Source organism: Heptranchias perlo, chromosome 9 (assembly GCF_035084215.1).
Source record: "Heptranchias perlo isolate sHepPer1 chromosome 9, sHepPer1.hap1, whole genome shotgun sequence".
Lineage (NCBI taxonomy): Eukaryota > Metazoa > Chordata > Chondrichthyes > Hexanchiformes > Hexanchidae > Heptranchias > Heptranchias perlo.
In genome coordinates, this window is record NC_090333.1 from 13,709,453 (window position 1) to 13,726,592 (window position 17,140).

The following is a 17,140-nucleotide window of genomic DNA, read 5'->3' on the forward strand; positions in this document are numbered from 1 at the left end:
GATCAAATTTCTCTAAGTTTTCAGTCACACTGTCCTTAATTATAGATTCCAATAACTTCCCCACTACAGATGTTAGACGAACAGATTTATAATTTCCTGCTTTCTCTCTCTCACCTTTCTTAAATAATGGAATTACATTTGCAATTTCCCAATCTAAAGGGACAATTTCTGAATCAAAAGTTTTGGAAATTTATGGCTAAAGCATCTGGAATTTCATCAACTACTTCCTTTAAAACCCTGGGGTGGAAACCATCAGGTCCTGGGGATTTGTCAAATTTGTCATTATTTTTTCTAATTCTATTTTTTTCCTTATCTTAACTCGACTGAGTTCCAGTCCTTGATTCATTATTAATTTCCTTGGAATGTCAGGTATATTATCCTCTTCTCCGCTGTACAGACTGACACAAAATAATTATTCCACAAGTCTGCCATTTCCTTATTTTCATTTGGAATATTACCCACATCTGTTTTTCAAGAGCCCACATTACTCTTGATTACCCTTTTTCTTCTAATATAATTGTAAAAACATAGTGTTAATCTTGATATCTCTCGCAAGTTTCCGATCATATTCCCTTTTTGCAGCTCTAACTACCTTTTGTGTCTTGCTTTGCTGTTCTTTAGATCTCTCCCAGTCTCTTGGATCCACACTATTCTTTGCACTTTTATATGCTCTTTGCTTTAGTTTTATGTTATCTCTCATCTCTTTTGTAGACCATGGATATTTTATTTGGTAAGTAGAGCTCTTGCCCTTTGGGGTATATACTGGTCCTGTATTAAACTAAATTCCTTTTTGAACACCTCCCAATCTGTAGTTTTACCCCAATAACAGTTTGACCAGTTTACTGTCATCAGTCTTTGTTTCATCACCTTAATATTAGTCTTACCAAAATCGAGATTCTTAGTAACTTGTGTTAAGTTTCTCCTTTTCAAACCTAACATTGAATTCAATCATATTATGATGACTGTTAAATAAATGTTCCCTTACTGTTAGATTAATAACTAAGTCTGGCTCATTACTCAATACTAAATCTAGTATGGCCTGCCCTCTTGTTGGTTCTAGAACATATTGCTCTAGAAAACTATCTTGAATGCACTCTAGGAATTCACTACCTTTCTGACTTGAGCCACTCTGCTCTTCCCAATCTATATGAAAATTAAAGTCTCCCATTAAAACAACTCAACTACACCTTTTCAGGCAGTGCATTCGAGATCACAACAAGTCGCTGTGTAAAAAATCTTTTTGCTCATTGTCACCTCTGGTTCTTTTGCCAATCACCTTAAATCTGTGTCCTTTGGTTACTGACCTTTCTGCCACTGGAAACAGTTTCTCCTTATTTACACTATCAAAACCGTTCATGATTTTGAACACCTCTATCAAATCTCCCCTTAACCTTCTCTGTTCTAAGGAGAACAATCACAGCTTCTCCAGTCTCTCCACATAACTGAAACCCATCATCCCAGGTACCATTCTAGAAAATCTCTTCTGCACCCTCTCTAAGGCCTTCACATCCTTCCTAAAGTGTGGTGCCCAGAATTGAACACAATACTCCAGCTGAGGCCTAACCAGTGTTTTATAAAAGTTTAGCATAACTTCCTTGCTTTTATACTCTATGCCTCTATAAATAAAGTCCAGGATCCCATATAAATTTTTAACAGCCTTCTAAATTTTTCCTGAAACCTTCAAAGATTTTTGTATGTGCACCCCCGGGTCTCTCTCTTCCTGCACCCCCTTTAATATTGTACCATTTAGTACTTATTGCCTCCCTTCATTTTTCCTACCAAAATGCATCACTTCACACTTCTCTGTGTTAAATTTCATCTGCCTTGTGTCTGCCCAATTCACCAGTCTGTCTACGTCCTCCTGAAGTCTGTTACTATATTCCACATTGTTTACTACATTTCGGAGTTTCATGTCATCTGCAATCTTTGAAATTATACCCTCTATACCCAAGTCCATGTGATTAATATATATCAAAAAGACCAGTGGTCCTAATACCGACCCCTGGGGTACACTACTGTATATTTCTTTTCAGTCTGAATAACAAACGCTCAGCACTACTCTCTGCTTTCTGTCCCCTAACCAATTTTGCATCCATGCAGGCACTGTCCCTTTAATCCCATCGGCTTTAATTTTGATAACAAGTTTATTATGTGGTACTTTATCAAAAGCTTTTTGAAAGTCCATATACACAACATCAACAGCACTACCCTTATCAACCCTTTCCATTATTTCATCAAATGACTCAATTAAATTAGTCAAACATGATTTACATTTAATAAAATCTGTGGCTGACTTTCATCTATTAGCCCATACTTTTCCAAGTGCCAATTAATTTTGTCCCTCATTATTGTCTCTAAAAGTTTCCCCACCATCGACAGACTGACTGGCCTGTAATTGCCAGGTTTATCACTCTCCTCTTTTTTGAACAGGGGTGTAACATTTGCAATCCTCCAGTCCTCCGGCACCGTCCCCATATCGAAGGAGGATTGGAAGATTGTGCCCAGAGTCTCCGTAACTTCCACCCTTACTTCCCTCAGTAACCTCAGGTGCATCCCATCTGGACAGGGTAACTTTTCTACTTTGCGTACTGCCAATCTTTTAACTAACTCGTCTTTATCTATTTTTATCCTATCCAATATCACTACTACCTCCGCAATGCCTTTATTGCGACTGAATTTAAAATTGCTAATGAAATTGCAATTGTACACATCCATTGATTAGAGTTCAGGTCCTGTGCAAGTTTGTGCCTGATTTAAAAACAGGAAATGCTGGAAATACTCAGCAGCATCTGTGGAGAGAGAAAAACAGACTTAACGTTTCAGTTCGATGACCTCTCCATAGATGTTGCCTGACCTGCTGAGTATTTTCAGCATTTTCTGTTTTTTTTCAGATTTCCAGCATCCGCAGTATTTTGCTTTTGAATTATGTGATTGATTGTCTAAAATTGATCCTTTAATGAAATCCAGGGCAGTCATTTGCTTTGACGTGGATAAAGAGGTTCACTCTTGTGCACCCCTGCTCCTCCTGGCCCCACAAGTAAAGTCAAAAAAAGAAAAAGGACATCTTTTTGGGCCTCTTCTGGCCCTGACTCCTCTTCCCGTAGATGGTTTGAACAGATTAATTGATGCATTTACTGGAATATCTTCCTGATCTTGTGATACCAGTGGGGTTCCGGAAGATTCGGTACTTGGTCGCTTGCTTTTTGTGGTACATATTAATGATTTGGACTTGAATGGGAGAGGCTTGATCAAGAATTTCACAGATGATACAAAAATTGGCCGTGTGGTTGATAGTGAGGAAGAAAGCTGCAGACTGCAGGAAGATATCAATGGACAGGTCAGGCGGGCAGAAAAGTGACAAGTGGAATTCAATCCACAGAAGTGTGAGGTAATGTATTTGGGGAGGGCAAACAAGGCAAGGGAGAACACAATAAATGGGAGGCGACTGAGAGGTGCAGAGGAACAAAGGGACGTTGGAATGCATGCCCACAGATCCCTGAAGGCAACAGGACAGGTAGATAAGGTGGTTAAAAAGGCATACGGGATGCTTTCCTTTATTAGCCGAGGCATAGAATATAAGAAGAGGGAGGTAATGCTAGAACCGTATATAACATTGGTTAGGACACAGCTTGGATATTGTGTACAGTTCTGGTCCCCACATTACAGGAAAGATATGATTGCACGAGAGACGGGTGTTTTTTTTATTCGTTCATGGGATGTGGGCATCGCTGGCAAGGTCAGCATTTATTGCCCATCCCTAATTGTCCTTGAGAAGGTGGTGGTGAGCCGCCTATCCTTTCAGAAAACTTACGGCACAGAAAGAGGCCATTCGGCCTAATTCAGCCACCCAGCCTAATCCCACTTTCCCGCATTTGGTCCGTAGCCCTGTAGGTCACAGCTTTTCAGGTGCACATCCAGGTATTTTTTTAAATGAGTTGAGGGTTTCTCCTCTACCACCCTCTCAGGCAGTGAGTTCCAGATCCCCACCACCCTCTGGGTGAAAACATTTTTCCTCATTTCTGCTCTAATCCTCCTACCGATCACTTTAAATCTATGTCCCTTGGTTATTGACCCCTCTGCTAAGGCCCTTCCTATCCGCTCTATCTCGGCCCCTCACAATTTTATACACCTCAATCAAATCACCTCTCAGCCTCCTCTGTTCCAAGGAAAACAACCCCAGCCTATCCAATCTGTCATCATAGCTAAAATTCTCCAGTCCTGGCAACATCCTTGTAAATCTCCTCTGCACCCTCTCTAGTGCAATTACATCCTTCCTATAATGTGGTGACCAGAACTGTGCGCAGTACTCAAACTGTGGCATAACTAATGTTTTATACAGTTCCAGCATAACATCCCTGCTTTTATATTCAATGCCTCGGCTAATAAAAGAAAGCATTCTATATGCCTTCTTAACCATCTTATCTACCTATTCTGCTATCTTCAGGGATCTGTGGACATGCACTCCAAGGTCCCTCACTTCCTCTACACCTCTCAGTATCCTCCCTTTTATTGTATATTCCCTTGCCTTGTTTGCTCTCCCCAAATGCATTACCTCACACTTCTCCGAATTGAACTCCATTTGCCACTTTTCTGCCCATCTGACCAGTCCATTGATATCTTCCTGCAGTCTACAGCTTTCCACTTCACTATCAATCACCTGGCCTATCTTTGTGTCATCCGCAAATTCCTTAATCATGCCTCCTATGCTTAAGTACAGACTATGCTTAAGAGCAGAGAAGATTAACGAGGATGTGCCAGGGCTGGAGAATATTAGCTATGAAAAAAGATTCGATCGGCTGAAGAGACTACATGATGACATCAACAAGTTCCATCCCACCATCAAACTCACCATGGACTACTCCTCAGAATCAGTTTCATTCTTGGACACACGAATCTCCATCAAAGACGGGCACCTCAGCACCTCACTCTACCGCAAGCCCACGGACAACCTCACGATGCTCCACTTTCCCAGCTTCCACCCTAACCACGTCAAAGAGGCCATCCCCTATGGACAGGCCCTGCGAATACACAGGATTTGCTCAGACGAGGAGGAACGCGATGGACATCTACAGACGCTGAAAGACGCCCTCGTAAGAACGGGATATGACGCTCGACTCGTCGATCGACAGTTCCGACGGGCCACAGCGAAAAATCGCATAGACCTCCTCAGAAGACAAACAATTGACACAACCAACAGAGTACCCTTCGTCGTCCAGTACTTCCCCGGAGCGGAGAAACTACGCCATGTTGTTTGCAGCCTTCAACATGTCATCGATGACGACGAACACCTTGCTAAGGCTATCCCCATGCCTCCACTACTCGCCTTCAAACAGCCACCTAACCTCAAACAGACCATCGTTCGCAGCAAATTACCCAGCTTTCAGGAGAACAGCGTCCACGACACCACACAACCCTCCCACAGCAACCTCTGCAAGACATGCCAGATCATCGACACAGATACCACCATCACACGAGAGGACACCACCCACCAGGTACATGGTTCATACTCCTGCGACTCGGCCAACGTTGTCTACCTCATATTTGCAGGAAAGGATGCCCCGGACAGCGAGACCATGCAGACACTGCGACAACGGATGAACGGACACCGCACAACAATCGCCAGACAGGAGGGTTCCCTCCCAGCCGGGGAACACTTCAGCAGTCAAGGACATTCAGCCTCCGATCTTCGGGTAAGCGTTCTCCAAGGCGGCCTTCGAGACACACGACAACGCAAAATCGTCGAGCAGAAATTGATAGCCAAGTTCCGCACCCATGAGGACGGCCTCGACCGGGATCTTGGGTTCATGTCACGCTACATGTAACCCCACCAGCAGAAAACAAAGTTATCTGTTTTTAATACAACTGGTCATTCTCTCTCTTTCTCTGCCTTTCGGGTGTGTGTCTCTCTCTCTCTCTCTCTCTGTGTTGTGACCGTTTGTGTATTCGGTAGTCTTGTATGTAATGTTTCCCTGTCTGAACACCATTCAAGTCCTTTCATTGCTTTGATAACGGGCAGTTGGAAAGATTATCTGTGATCACCAGGCATTGTTCTCTGACTATATATGCTGTACTTTTATGGAATCCCACACTCACCTGACGAAGGAGGAAGCCTCCGAAAGCTTGTGATTTCAAATAAAACTGTTGGACTATAACCTGGTGTTTTAAGACTCCTTACGTTTATCCACCCCAGTCCATCACCGGCATCTCCACACCTTAGCAGAGGGGTCAGTGACCAGGGGGCATAGATTTAAAGTAATTGGTAGAATGATTAGAGGGAGGCCGAGGAGAAATTTTTTCACCCAGAGGGTGGTGGGGGTCTGGAACTCACTGCCTGAAAGGGTGGTAGAGGCAGAAACCCTCAACTCATTAAAAAGTACTTGGATGTGCACTTGTAGTGCTGTAACCTACAGGGCTACGCACCAAGTGCTGGAAAGTGGGATTAAGCGGGATAGCTCTTTTTCGGCCAGCAAGGGCACGATGGGCCAAATTGCCTCCTTCTGTGCCGTAACTTTCTATGATTCTATGATCCTACGAAACCACCAAAAAGGCTATTCAGATTTGATTGGAAATTCTGAATGGTTCTTGTTTTATAATGCATTACGTTAATCGTTTTCAATATCACGTCGATTCTTTTTTTGTAATAATTTGAAAGCACAGGGAAAACATCTAGACTGGGGATTGTATGAATGGGACAGTGTTCTTTGATGAGGTTGTTGAGATTGGGACAAATTTTGTTGGGCATGGAGTGGAGTTCTGCTCTCCAAAGTCTGTGCATGACCCCAATGGAAAGGCATTGAGTCTCGTTGAAACTGATAGTATCTTGCACATAGATCGCTAACTTAAAATGGAAAAGTACAGGTATTATTATCCTGTTTCCATTGGGAGAATTCCAGCATTTTGAATAACTAAGCACAGGATTATTCATCAGCAAAGCCATTTAATTTAGAAGTATTCTATTCTAGAACTGTAACAAGGTCCTTCAATCCTCAAATTATAACTCTCTCAGGCCAGTCACTAATCCTTTTTTGATTTCTAAATTCTGATCAGTTGTATAGAACAGAGCACTTTATTGAGACAAGGATCAATCAGTGCGGCAGATCACACGGCATGTTATGAACAATACACATAATTAAGCTCATTACAACAGACTTTCCAAGGTAAATTAACTAAACCCTTCTGTTTTATGGAGTGGAAGATCTCAACTTAGTGGAGGGCAAACTAATTGTTATAGAGCTTTGCAACAAAGACCTACTAACAAAACACATATGCTTAACACCTGCAGCAAAGAGAGAGAGACTAAGCTCTGAGGCAGAAGAAAAGGATTTCCTAGCTCCAGTCCAATTATGGTACATAGGCTGCCCTGCAAGCTGGCTAAATCATAATAGTCACGGAAAAGAAGGTTTTTTCCCTCACATTACTTGTCTGGCTATACTTTACACCACCAGCCCTGCACAAACTGCCAAAGTGGTGGCCCTTATCACCAGGCCACACCTTGATCTCTCCTCCTGGTCTTCTGGTACCTTCTCCTCTTTCAAGCTCCTCATCTTGCTCCACCCCTTTCACCTCTTCTTTTAAATCATCATTGTCCACCGCTCCACCACCCCAAGCACCACCCTGAGATTCTCCGAGATATCATCTCTCCTTTCCTCCCCCAGACTCTGTACTGAGCGACTCATCAACCTCGATGATTTCAATCTCAATTTCCGCTCCCCTTGCCTTCTCTCCTCTGAATTCACTGCTTTCCCCAAATCTTTCCCTCTATACAAACTCTCCTACCCAATTTCACGGCCACCCCCTCACACTTGCCATGTCATGTGGCTTCTCCACTCCCACGGTCTCAATCATTGACAAGGCCATCTGTGACCACTTCCATGTATCCCTCACCACTCACATCCCACTACCCCTTTCCAACCCCACTTCTTTCTGTGCTGGCCCTGGAAAAGACCCTCCCCCAAGTTACTGACAAACGCACTTTCAAACTCCCAACTTCCATTCACTACAAAACTTCTACACCAGTCAATTTGCTCAATCACCCCCTCACCTCCACCTTTGATGTCCCTGCCCCCAGCAAAATCTTTATTCACCAATGTTTTCTTTTGGCCCCTAGGAATGTCCATTAGCAGTCTATTCCAATTCCATCACAGTTGGTGACTTCAATGTTGTCAAATTATATATTTGGCAGGAAAAACCATAGTTGAAAGTAAAGTCATTGATTTCTTACAGCATTTCAGGTTTTCTTCCATAATACTCCACATCTAACAGCTGATTGAATTGTTGTTCTTCTTTTCAACCAAATTTTCTGATACTTCTTACCAGAAGCTAACAATGGAGGGGCATCAGCCTAACGTGTGAAGATTCCCTGCGACTTTACCATATTATCTCCTCTATCTATCATTCATCGTTATTTTGGATTGACACAACCAATCAGGCCTAAAAGCAAAAGAAAGAACTTGCATTTAGACAGCACCTTTCATGACCTCAGGACATCCCAAAGCACTTTACAGCCAATTAAGTATTTTTGAAGTATAGTCGCTGTTGTAACGTAGAAAACGCAGCAGCCAATTTGTGCAAAGCAAGGTCCCATAAACAGCAATGAGATAAATGACCAGATAATCTGTTTTAATGATGTTGGTTGAGGGATAAATATTGGCCAGGACACCAGGGAGAACTCCCTTGCTCTTCTTCAAAATCGTGCCATGGAGGCTTAATTGTGCAAAACTGTGGTAGCCTCTTGTTCACCTGCCCAATATGTTTTTCTTCTCCAGTTGGTGCAGTCCGATGCAAAGCATTAGCATTTTGAGGAATTTTTCATTGTAGGAGCAAATAGTTTGATTTTACATAACTTGCTTGTTCGTGAGCAGTTTTTGTCAGGAATTTGACTCTCAATTAGACAGTTTCATAAGTATATAATGAACTAGAGCCATCATTTTGAAGTTTAAGCTCATGTCTTTCAGCTCAGCTGGGATCAGAAATTGTTATAACAAGATTTGTAATGACAGAAGCCTAGAAGTGACTGCTCTATTAGTGCACAAATGCTTAATACGTTTACGTACTTTGATTGCATAGTTATTTTAGCAAAGGTATCAATTTGTCTAAAATAAGTAAGATACTTCTTTTAGCATGACAAACAAAGAAATACCATGCAAATCTGGGAACGCAAATTCATAAATTATATTTCTTCTGAGCCTCATTTTGAATGGAAAATGCGAGCGCAGGCAGGCTAAACTGCATTTGCTTATCACACACCAATCTGCTGTAGTGTGTTAAATACACTCTCCAGTTACTTCAGGGACTTGGGTTCAGATCCAGCCCAGACAGATGAGGTGATGATTACCTATCTCTGGCTGCACTATAATATGGCACATAGTAATTTCTGGGCTGAAGTCTTTCCAATAGGAGGTTTGTAATAATAGTGTTAATTATAATGATGTTTGACTATTTTCTTAGTGGAAGTGTGTTTTATTCTCAAGGGTCCAAATTGACATATTTAGATTATATACAAGTATTCTTTGTTAATGCATAGTAAAAGATTTTGCCATATTTTAAGATGTCTCCTCTTATGCATATTAAATCCTATGTTTATCCATTCAATAAAGACATGTTAATTACGGGCTTTTTATCCTTTCATGTAACAATTTTACTCTTGACATCACATTATTTTACATCATGCAATTACTATTTAAAAGAGTAATCTATAATAGATGACCAAGGTTCACAATTTTAATTTTACAATAACCTCATTTTTCACTACGCTTGTATTTATTTCAGCTTCATAGCTGTTGTGCGTCAAACACAGACAAGTGGGGCTTGAATTTTCCTCGACCTGCCTCAATGCTGAGCCAAGAAGTAGCAAAGCTGATTGGAAAAGGTAGCAAATGTTTCTCAAGAAAATATTAGCATTATCAGCAACTTTCAAATGTCCTACAAAGCACATATCCACCAATGGAATAATGGGGCACAAATCGCCGCAGAAAAATCGGAGGAGCTCAACAGCGCTCTCCGTCGTTAGTGGCGAATTAAAGGAGCATTCGCACATGGGCAGTGAAATGCGGAAATCCGGAACTTGCTCCTCGTGGTTCACCAGCGATATGAGAGCTTCAAATTAAAGAGACCTCGCACGCTGCAATCAGAGAAATCTTTGAAAAAGTGCCAACTTGCTCATCTGCCAGCTGGAAACTAACTAATTACGCCACCAAACAGCTACGCCTAAAAATACCAGGTCAAAACCAAGTTTTAAACTTAGCCCGCAGTAAGTAATTTTGTTAAATTATTTTGCAGAAACGGCAGTGAACATTTCCTCACCACTCCGAGTAATTTCTGGCCCATTGTGTTCTAAATTAAGTTTCAAATAACTAAAAATTAACTTTTATAAATGTGGACTGTCATATTACTCCTTAGTTTAGAAGTTTTTGGTCAGTAAAAAAAAAATTCCCTTCTGTCTCTTTTATTTAATTCAATTATTTCTTTGGCGTTTTATTAAAAAAATGTAATTTTTTATTTACGGTTACATTCAGAATACTAACTTTCAATAAATGAAGTCTGCTTGCCTGTTTGAGCAATGCAGGCTGGATCTGTGGGCGGGACTTCTCCTCTCACAGACTTTTCCACTCGCAGCAACTCACGCTGCTCAGAGGCTGGGTTGATGGCGCACAATTTTTTTAAAGTTCAAATTCAAGCAATTCAACGCCACAGAGCCCACCATAAGTAATTTCATTACTATATTTCGCAGGGACAGCAGTGACCGTTGCCTCTCCGCTCCGAGCGATTTATGGCCCATTGTGTGCGTATTTGGCAGGCTACAGAGAAAACTCATCTCTTGCTTAAGTACACAGTACAATTGAAAGCTACACCGAACAATGGACTCCAACATTATCTTGTACTTGCCACAGACAATATATTAACATATTAAAATGAAATATGATTCATTGCATTCAAAGCATTAATAATAACTGAAATGTAAGAATCTCATGACAGTACTTAACTTTTAGATGTAGGAATCATGTTGCCTGAGCCCTCCCACCTGCAAGTAAAGCCAACAAAAATATAAAGCTTGTTGTCGGGCTGACTAGAATTCTCAGTCCTCTACAACATTATGAGAGGTGAAGCACCAGAAGAGTCGTTAGAGCTTAAACCAGACATCCATGTGTACCATGGGCACCAGACATAGGTGGATTCAAAGTCAGTTGTTGACATATCAGGAAGTTTTCAGACAGGCCCAGTTCCCAGAACTGCTAAAAAAAAACCTGGTCTGACAACTGAACTAACAATCCATTAAACATGGCTACATTGTCACTTTTCTCCCCTCCTTTCCTCCAGACGCTGAATCTTGCTGGGATACAGTTGCACGGTTGCCAGCAGCCATCTCGTGCCTCGTTCCAGTATGAACCTGCACATCTACAAGCTTGTATGTCATGCATGGCCCTCAGCAGATGTCTATATACACACACTTGTCAGCAGCTGTCACTGGACTGGAACCCTAGGGAATTTTCCCTCCCTAACTGAAGTGGGTGTTGAGGCCAGCTGAAGTGGTCCTCCTGCTATCCAAACCAAGATCAGCTACCTTCACTCAGGGTTCAAACCTGGGACTCTCCTGGTCTGTATGGCTTAGCTACTCACTAGATCATTTGATTTGAGCCATCAAGGGACCCATAAATGTATTAGTAGCAATCTACTGCACTGGATTGAGAACTGCCTGGAAGCCCATAGGCAGAAAGTGGTTTTAGATAGGTTTGGTTCTGCTTGGAGACTGCTCATCAGCGGTGTCCCTCGGGAATCAGTGTTGGGACCGTTGCTGTTTACTATTTTTATTAATGATCTAGATGTAGGTGTTGAGGGATCGATCTGCAAGTTTGCATATGATACCAAGTTATGTGCAAGAGAATGGACTGTCGAAGATGGTCGACTACGACAGACAGATCTAGATGCGCTGGGGGATTGGGCTCATGACTGGCAAATTATGTTTAACTTAGAAAGGTGTAGTGTTCTGCATGTGGGCAGGGTGAATGATGAACATATTTACACCCTTCAGGGAAAAGTACTGAAGCCGGTAGGAAAAGAAAGAGATCTGGGTGTTCTAATGCATAGATCTCTAAAGAAAGAAAGACTTGCATTTATACAGCGTCTTTCACAACCGCAGGACGTCCCAAAGCGCTTTACAGCCAATGAAGTACTTTTGAAGTATAGTCACTGCTGTAGTGTTGTAATGAAGTATTGTAATGTATGAAACATGGCAGCCAAATTGCCAGTAAGCTTCCACAAACAGCAATGTGATAATGATCAGATAATCTGTTTTTAGTGATGTTGGTTTAAGGGATAAATATTGGCCAGGACATTGGGGAGAACTTCCCTGCTCTTCTTTGGAAGAATGAGAGGTGATCTCGTTGAAACATATAAGATTCTGAGAGGGCTTGACAGGGTAGATGCTGAGAGGCTGTTTCCCCTGGCTAGAGAGTCTAGAACTAGGGGGCATAGTCTCAGGATAAGGGGTTGGCCATTTAGGACTGAGATGAGAAGAAATTTCTTCAGAGGGTTGTGAATCTTTGAAACTTTCTATCCCAGACGGCTGTGGATGCTCAGTCGTTGAGTGTATTCAAGGCTGAGATCAATAGATTTTTGGACTCTAAGGGAATCAGACAGGAAAGTCTGAGATTGAAGATCAGCCATAATCGTATTTAATGGCGGCGCAGGCTCGAGGGGCCTTATGACCTACTCCTGCTCCAATTTCTGATGTTCTTCTAAATAGTGCCATGGAATCTTTTACGTCCACCTGAGAGGGCAGATAGATCCTCAGTTTAACATCTCATCCGAAAGACGGCACCTCGGACAGTGCAGCACTCCCTCAGTACTACACTGGGAGTATCAGTCTAGATTTTATACTCAATTCTCTGGGACTTGAACCCACGACCTTCTGACTATATGTTTTGTATATGTTTTTGATCTCATCGAAACATATAAAATTCTAACAGGACTAGACAGACTAGGTGCAGGGAGGATGTTCCCGATGGCTGGGGAGTCCAGAACCAGGGGTCACAGTCTCAGGATACGGGGTATTCCATTTAGAACCGAGATGAGGAGAAATTTCTTCATTCAGAGGGTGGTGAACCTGTGGAATTCTCTACCACAGAAGGCAGTGGAGGCCAAGTCATTAGATGTATTCAAGAAGGAAATAGATATATTTCTTAATGCTAAAGGGATCAAGGGATATGGGGAAAAAGCAGGAACAGGGTACTGAGTTAGACGATCAGCCATGATCATTTTGAATGGCGGAGCAGGCCCAAAGGGCCGAATGGCCTACTCTTGCTCCTATTTTCTATTTTTCTATGACTCAGATGTGAGAGTGCTACCAACTGAACTACGGCTGACACCTAAAGGCTCATGACCAATGCCATGAAGCAATAGCTGGAACGAATAGGGTGCTAGGGTGTATTTATAGGTTAATTCACTATAAGACAAATCATATTATTTTGTCCTTATACACGATCTTGGTCAGACCTCAGTTAGAATACCGTGTCCAGTTTTGCTCTCCTGGTGGGTGATATTGAGCCTTTGGAAAGGGCGCAGAGGAGGGCCACAAGATTAATTCCCAGTTGAAAGCATCTTAGTTACAAAGATAGGCTCAAAGAGTTGGGACTTTACACTTTAGAGAAGCGTAGACTTAGGGGTGATTTGATCGAAGTTTATAAGATGATGAAGGGAATAGATTGTGTTTGTGTAAACAGTTTGTTTCAACTAAATAGATTAGGGAGGACCGGGGTCACAATCTCAAGTTATGTAAGGCCAGATCGAGATTAGATGTCAGGAGGTGATTCTTTTCCACAGGACCACTATTCTCTGGGAACAGGCTCTGACTCGTGCGGTGAATGTAGAATCGCTAAATTCCTTTAAGTGAGAGCTGGACATGTTTCTGGCTGGGGCGGAGATCACCTTGTTTAAAAGGTAGGCACTGTATAACATTAATCAGGGCTAGAGTGATCTCCTCGACTTGTTTTGATTGCCTAAGGCGGTTGGAGAGGAATTTTCCAGATTTTTGTTCCCTAATTGGCCTGGGTTTTTATCTGGTTAACATCCGCCTTTTCCTGTTTACTGTTAAGAAACAAAGCAGCTTAAAAATGGAAACGCTGCAACTGCAGTGCTTTTTTTTGTGCCAAATAACAGATAAATACAGTATTTTTAATAGCTAGTTATTATTCCCAGTTAATTTATACCAACAGAAACCACCACCCTTTCAGACTGCACACAGCCCATTGCATTGCTCCCTAGTTGGAATGCCTGCATCTGTGAGCAAAAAATCGCATAGACCTCCTCAGGAGACTAACACGGGATGCAACCAACAGAGTACCCTTTGTCGTCCAGTACTTCCCCGGAGCGGAGAAACTACGCCATGTTCTCCGCAGCCTTCAACATGTCATCAATGAGGACAAACACCTCGCTATGGCCATCCCCACACCTCCACTACTCGCCTTTAAACAGCCACCCAACCTCAAACAGACCATCGTTCGCAGCAAATTACCTAGCTTTCAAGAGAACAGCGTCCACGACACCACACAACCCTGCCACGGTAACCTCTGCAAGACATGCCAGATCATCGACACAGATACCACCATCACACGAGAGGACACCACCCACCAGGTGCATGGTTCATACTCCTGTGACTCGGCCAACGTTGTCTACCTCATACGTTGCAGGAAAGGATGCCCCAGAGAATGGTACATTGGCGAGACCATGCAGACGCTGCGACAACGGATGAACGGACACCGCGCAACAATCGCCAAACAGGAGGGTTCCCTCCCAGTCGGGGAACACTTCAGCAGTCATGGACATTCATCCACCGACCTTCGGGTAAGCGTTCTCCAAGGCGGCTTTCGAGACACACGACAACGCAAAATCGTCGAGCAGAAATTGATAGCCAAGTTCCGCACCCATGAGGACGGCCTCAACCGGGATCTTGGGTTCATGTCACGCTACACGTTACCCCACCAGCGAACAAATGTTATCTGTTTTTAATATAACGGGTCAGTTGCTGTCTTTTCTATGTTTCTACCTCTCTATCTCTGTTTTTTTTTTGTTTGTTGTTTTTTTTTTGGTGATTTGTATATTCTGTGAGACCTGGCAGGTAACACCTGTCTGTCTGCACACTGATTGCCTTGGCAACGGGCAGTTGAAAAAACTGTCTGTAATCACCAAGCATTGTTCTGTGAATTATAAATGCGATTTCATTTCGAGGATTTCATTTTCACATCGTTCACCTGACGAAGGGGGAAGCCTCCGAAAGCTTGTGAATTTAAAATAAAATTGCTGGACTATAACTTGGTGTTGTAAAATTGTTTACAATTGTCAACCCCAGTCCATCACCGGCATCTCCACATCTGTGAGGACTGACTGACCTTGACCTGTGGTGGAGCATTCCACATTCACCTGAGGAAGGAGGAAGCCTCCGAAAGCTTGTGGATTTTAAAATAAAATTGTTGGACTATAACTTGGTGTTGTAAAATTGTTTACAATTGTGGTGGAGCAGTTCACTTTGTGGCATCCAATTTGAAGCATCGTCTTGTTATTCACACAGGACCGGAAAGCTATGGAGATGTAGAGGTATAAAAGCAGTCTGGTTCACACAAATATTGACTTCGAACACACTGCAGACCAGAAGTTGGAAAAAGGAGGTAAACAGAGGGATGATGGTGACGCCTACTGCTAGCACAGGGAAACTGCAGAGATGTCTCGCGAAGAGACTGAGAGTGCATCATGGAAAAGAGAACGCCATCTGCAGGTGGTAGACAGGGAATGCTGAGACAGGATTAGGAGGAAAAGGCAGGAAAAATACAGCCTGGAGTGTTAATAGATGGACACAGAGTGCGATAATGAAAGAAGTGGAGGAATGATGCAAAAGGAAAAATAGAATGAGAAACATCGCAGAAGGAGAAGAGACAGGGAAACTGTAACAGATTTTAAATCTCCCTCAGATTGTTTCTTTTAGTTATATTTAATTTAGTGAGTTAAGTTACGAGGAATGTGCGGCATTTTTCTGTTACTGGCAGGTTTACCTTGATTTTAATTGGGATTGTGCAATTTGCACAAATTCATGCAAAAGCTACCCAAACGACACCAAGCAAATAGCAGGGGTGCAGAATTTTCCCCATGTTCGTTCCTGCCAGGAGCAGTGAAGTGCAAAATATAAGATGGTTAATACTCACAGTTGGACTGCACAATAAAATAAATCTCACTGTTTCCCACTGTAAGAGATGAGAACCAAAAAGAACACAGCTTCCAATAAGAGACGTTGAATTAATTTCCTGTCAATTTGTTTATTTTCTTTTGTGCTGATCAAGGTGAGAGATATTCCTGTGGAATGGAACTCTTACTGTTTAAACATCCACTGTCAGCATCAAGTGCTCCCAGATCAGGTATAGCACAGCTAGGCGCAGAGTAAAGTTCGCTCTACTATGTCCCAGCAACATGCCTTAGCTACAATCTCAGAAGAGTACACCCTACTGAATCAGTGACTCAATTTTTCCATTTCCTATCAGCCATCCTCTGGCCTCTCTGAGTGATGTTGCCAATTAGTGCTGAACTGGAAGCAGTTTTGTGCAGTAGGCCCTTGCCTACGACCAACTGGATTGAGACAGTCAGCTGACAAAGGAAGCTTTCATCCCATCAGTCTGGGCTACATTTGCAGCCAGGTCACAGAGGTGAAAGGTTAACCCACAGAGCCACCAATTTCCACTATATTTCACTTTTTTAAAAAAATAATATTCAGAACCGTAATCTGGTTTGTCTATTTGTTCAGTTTGTGTTTTTTTAATTACAATGTAACTTTCTTTCTTTAGTCCTTTGAGTATAGAATTCTCACATCTTCTATGATGTAGTACGATTGTAAAAAAAAATATAGGTTTTAGGTTTTAAAAGGTATTTAGGGGAACTAGGCTCAAAAAGAGTTAATTAGTTAAAACATTAGTTGAAGTTACTGTACTATAGCATGGAATGCTTTTAAATTAACTTACTGCAACTACAGGCAATAAAAGCCATTAGAATCTTGTTACAAAATAAGGGAAGAACATATGGGTAATCCCCCACTGCTTCAGACACCCTGGAATGCTGAAACTCGGTATGTCTTGTCACTTTCGGAGCCTATAGAGTGATTTAT

At 42.2% G+C, this 17,140-nt stretch overlaps 1 protein-coding gene across 1 annotated transcript in view; it reads right to left on the bottom strand.

Moving 5' to 3' along the window:
• The window catches only part of LOC137325130 (calcium-activated chloride channel regulator 1-like), a 71,995-nt gene extending 55,567 nt beyond the window's left edge, over nucleotides 1–16,428 (bottom strand). The window contains exon 1 of the mRNA XM_067989874.1: nucleotides 16,191–16,428. The gene's annotated coding sequence lies outside the window, so the exon portion shown is untranslated. The remainder of the gene's footprint in view (nucleotides 1–16,190) is intronic.
• Between the last annotated feature and the right edge of the window lie 712 nt (nucleotides 16,429–17,140).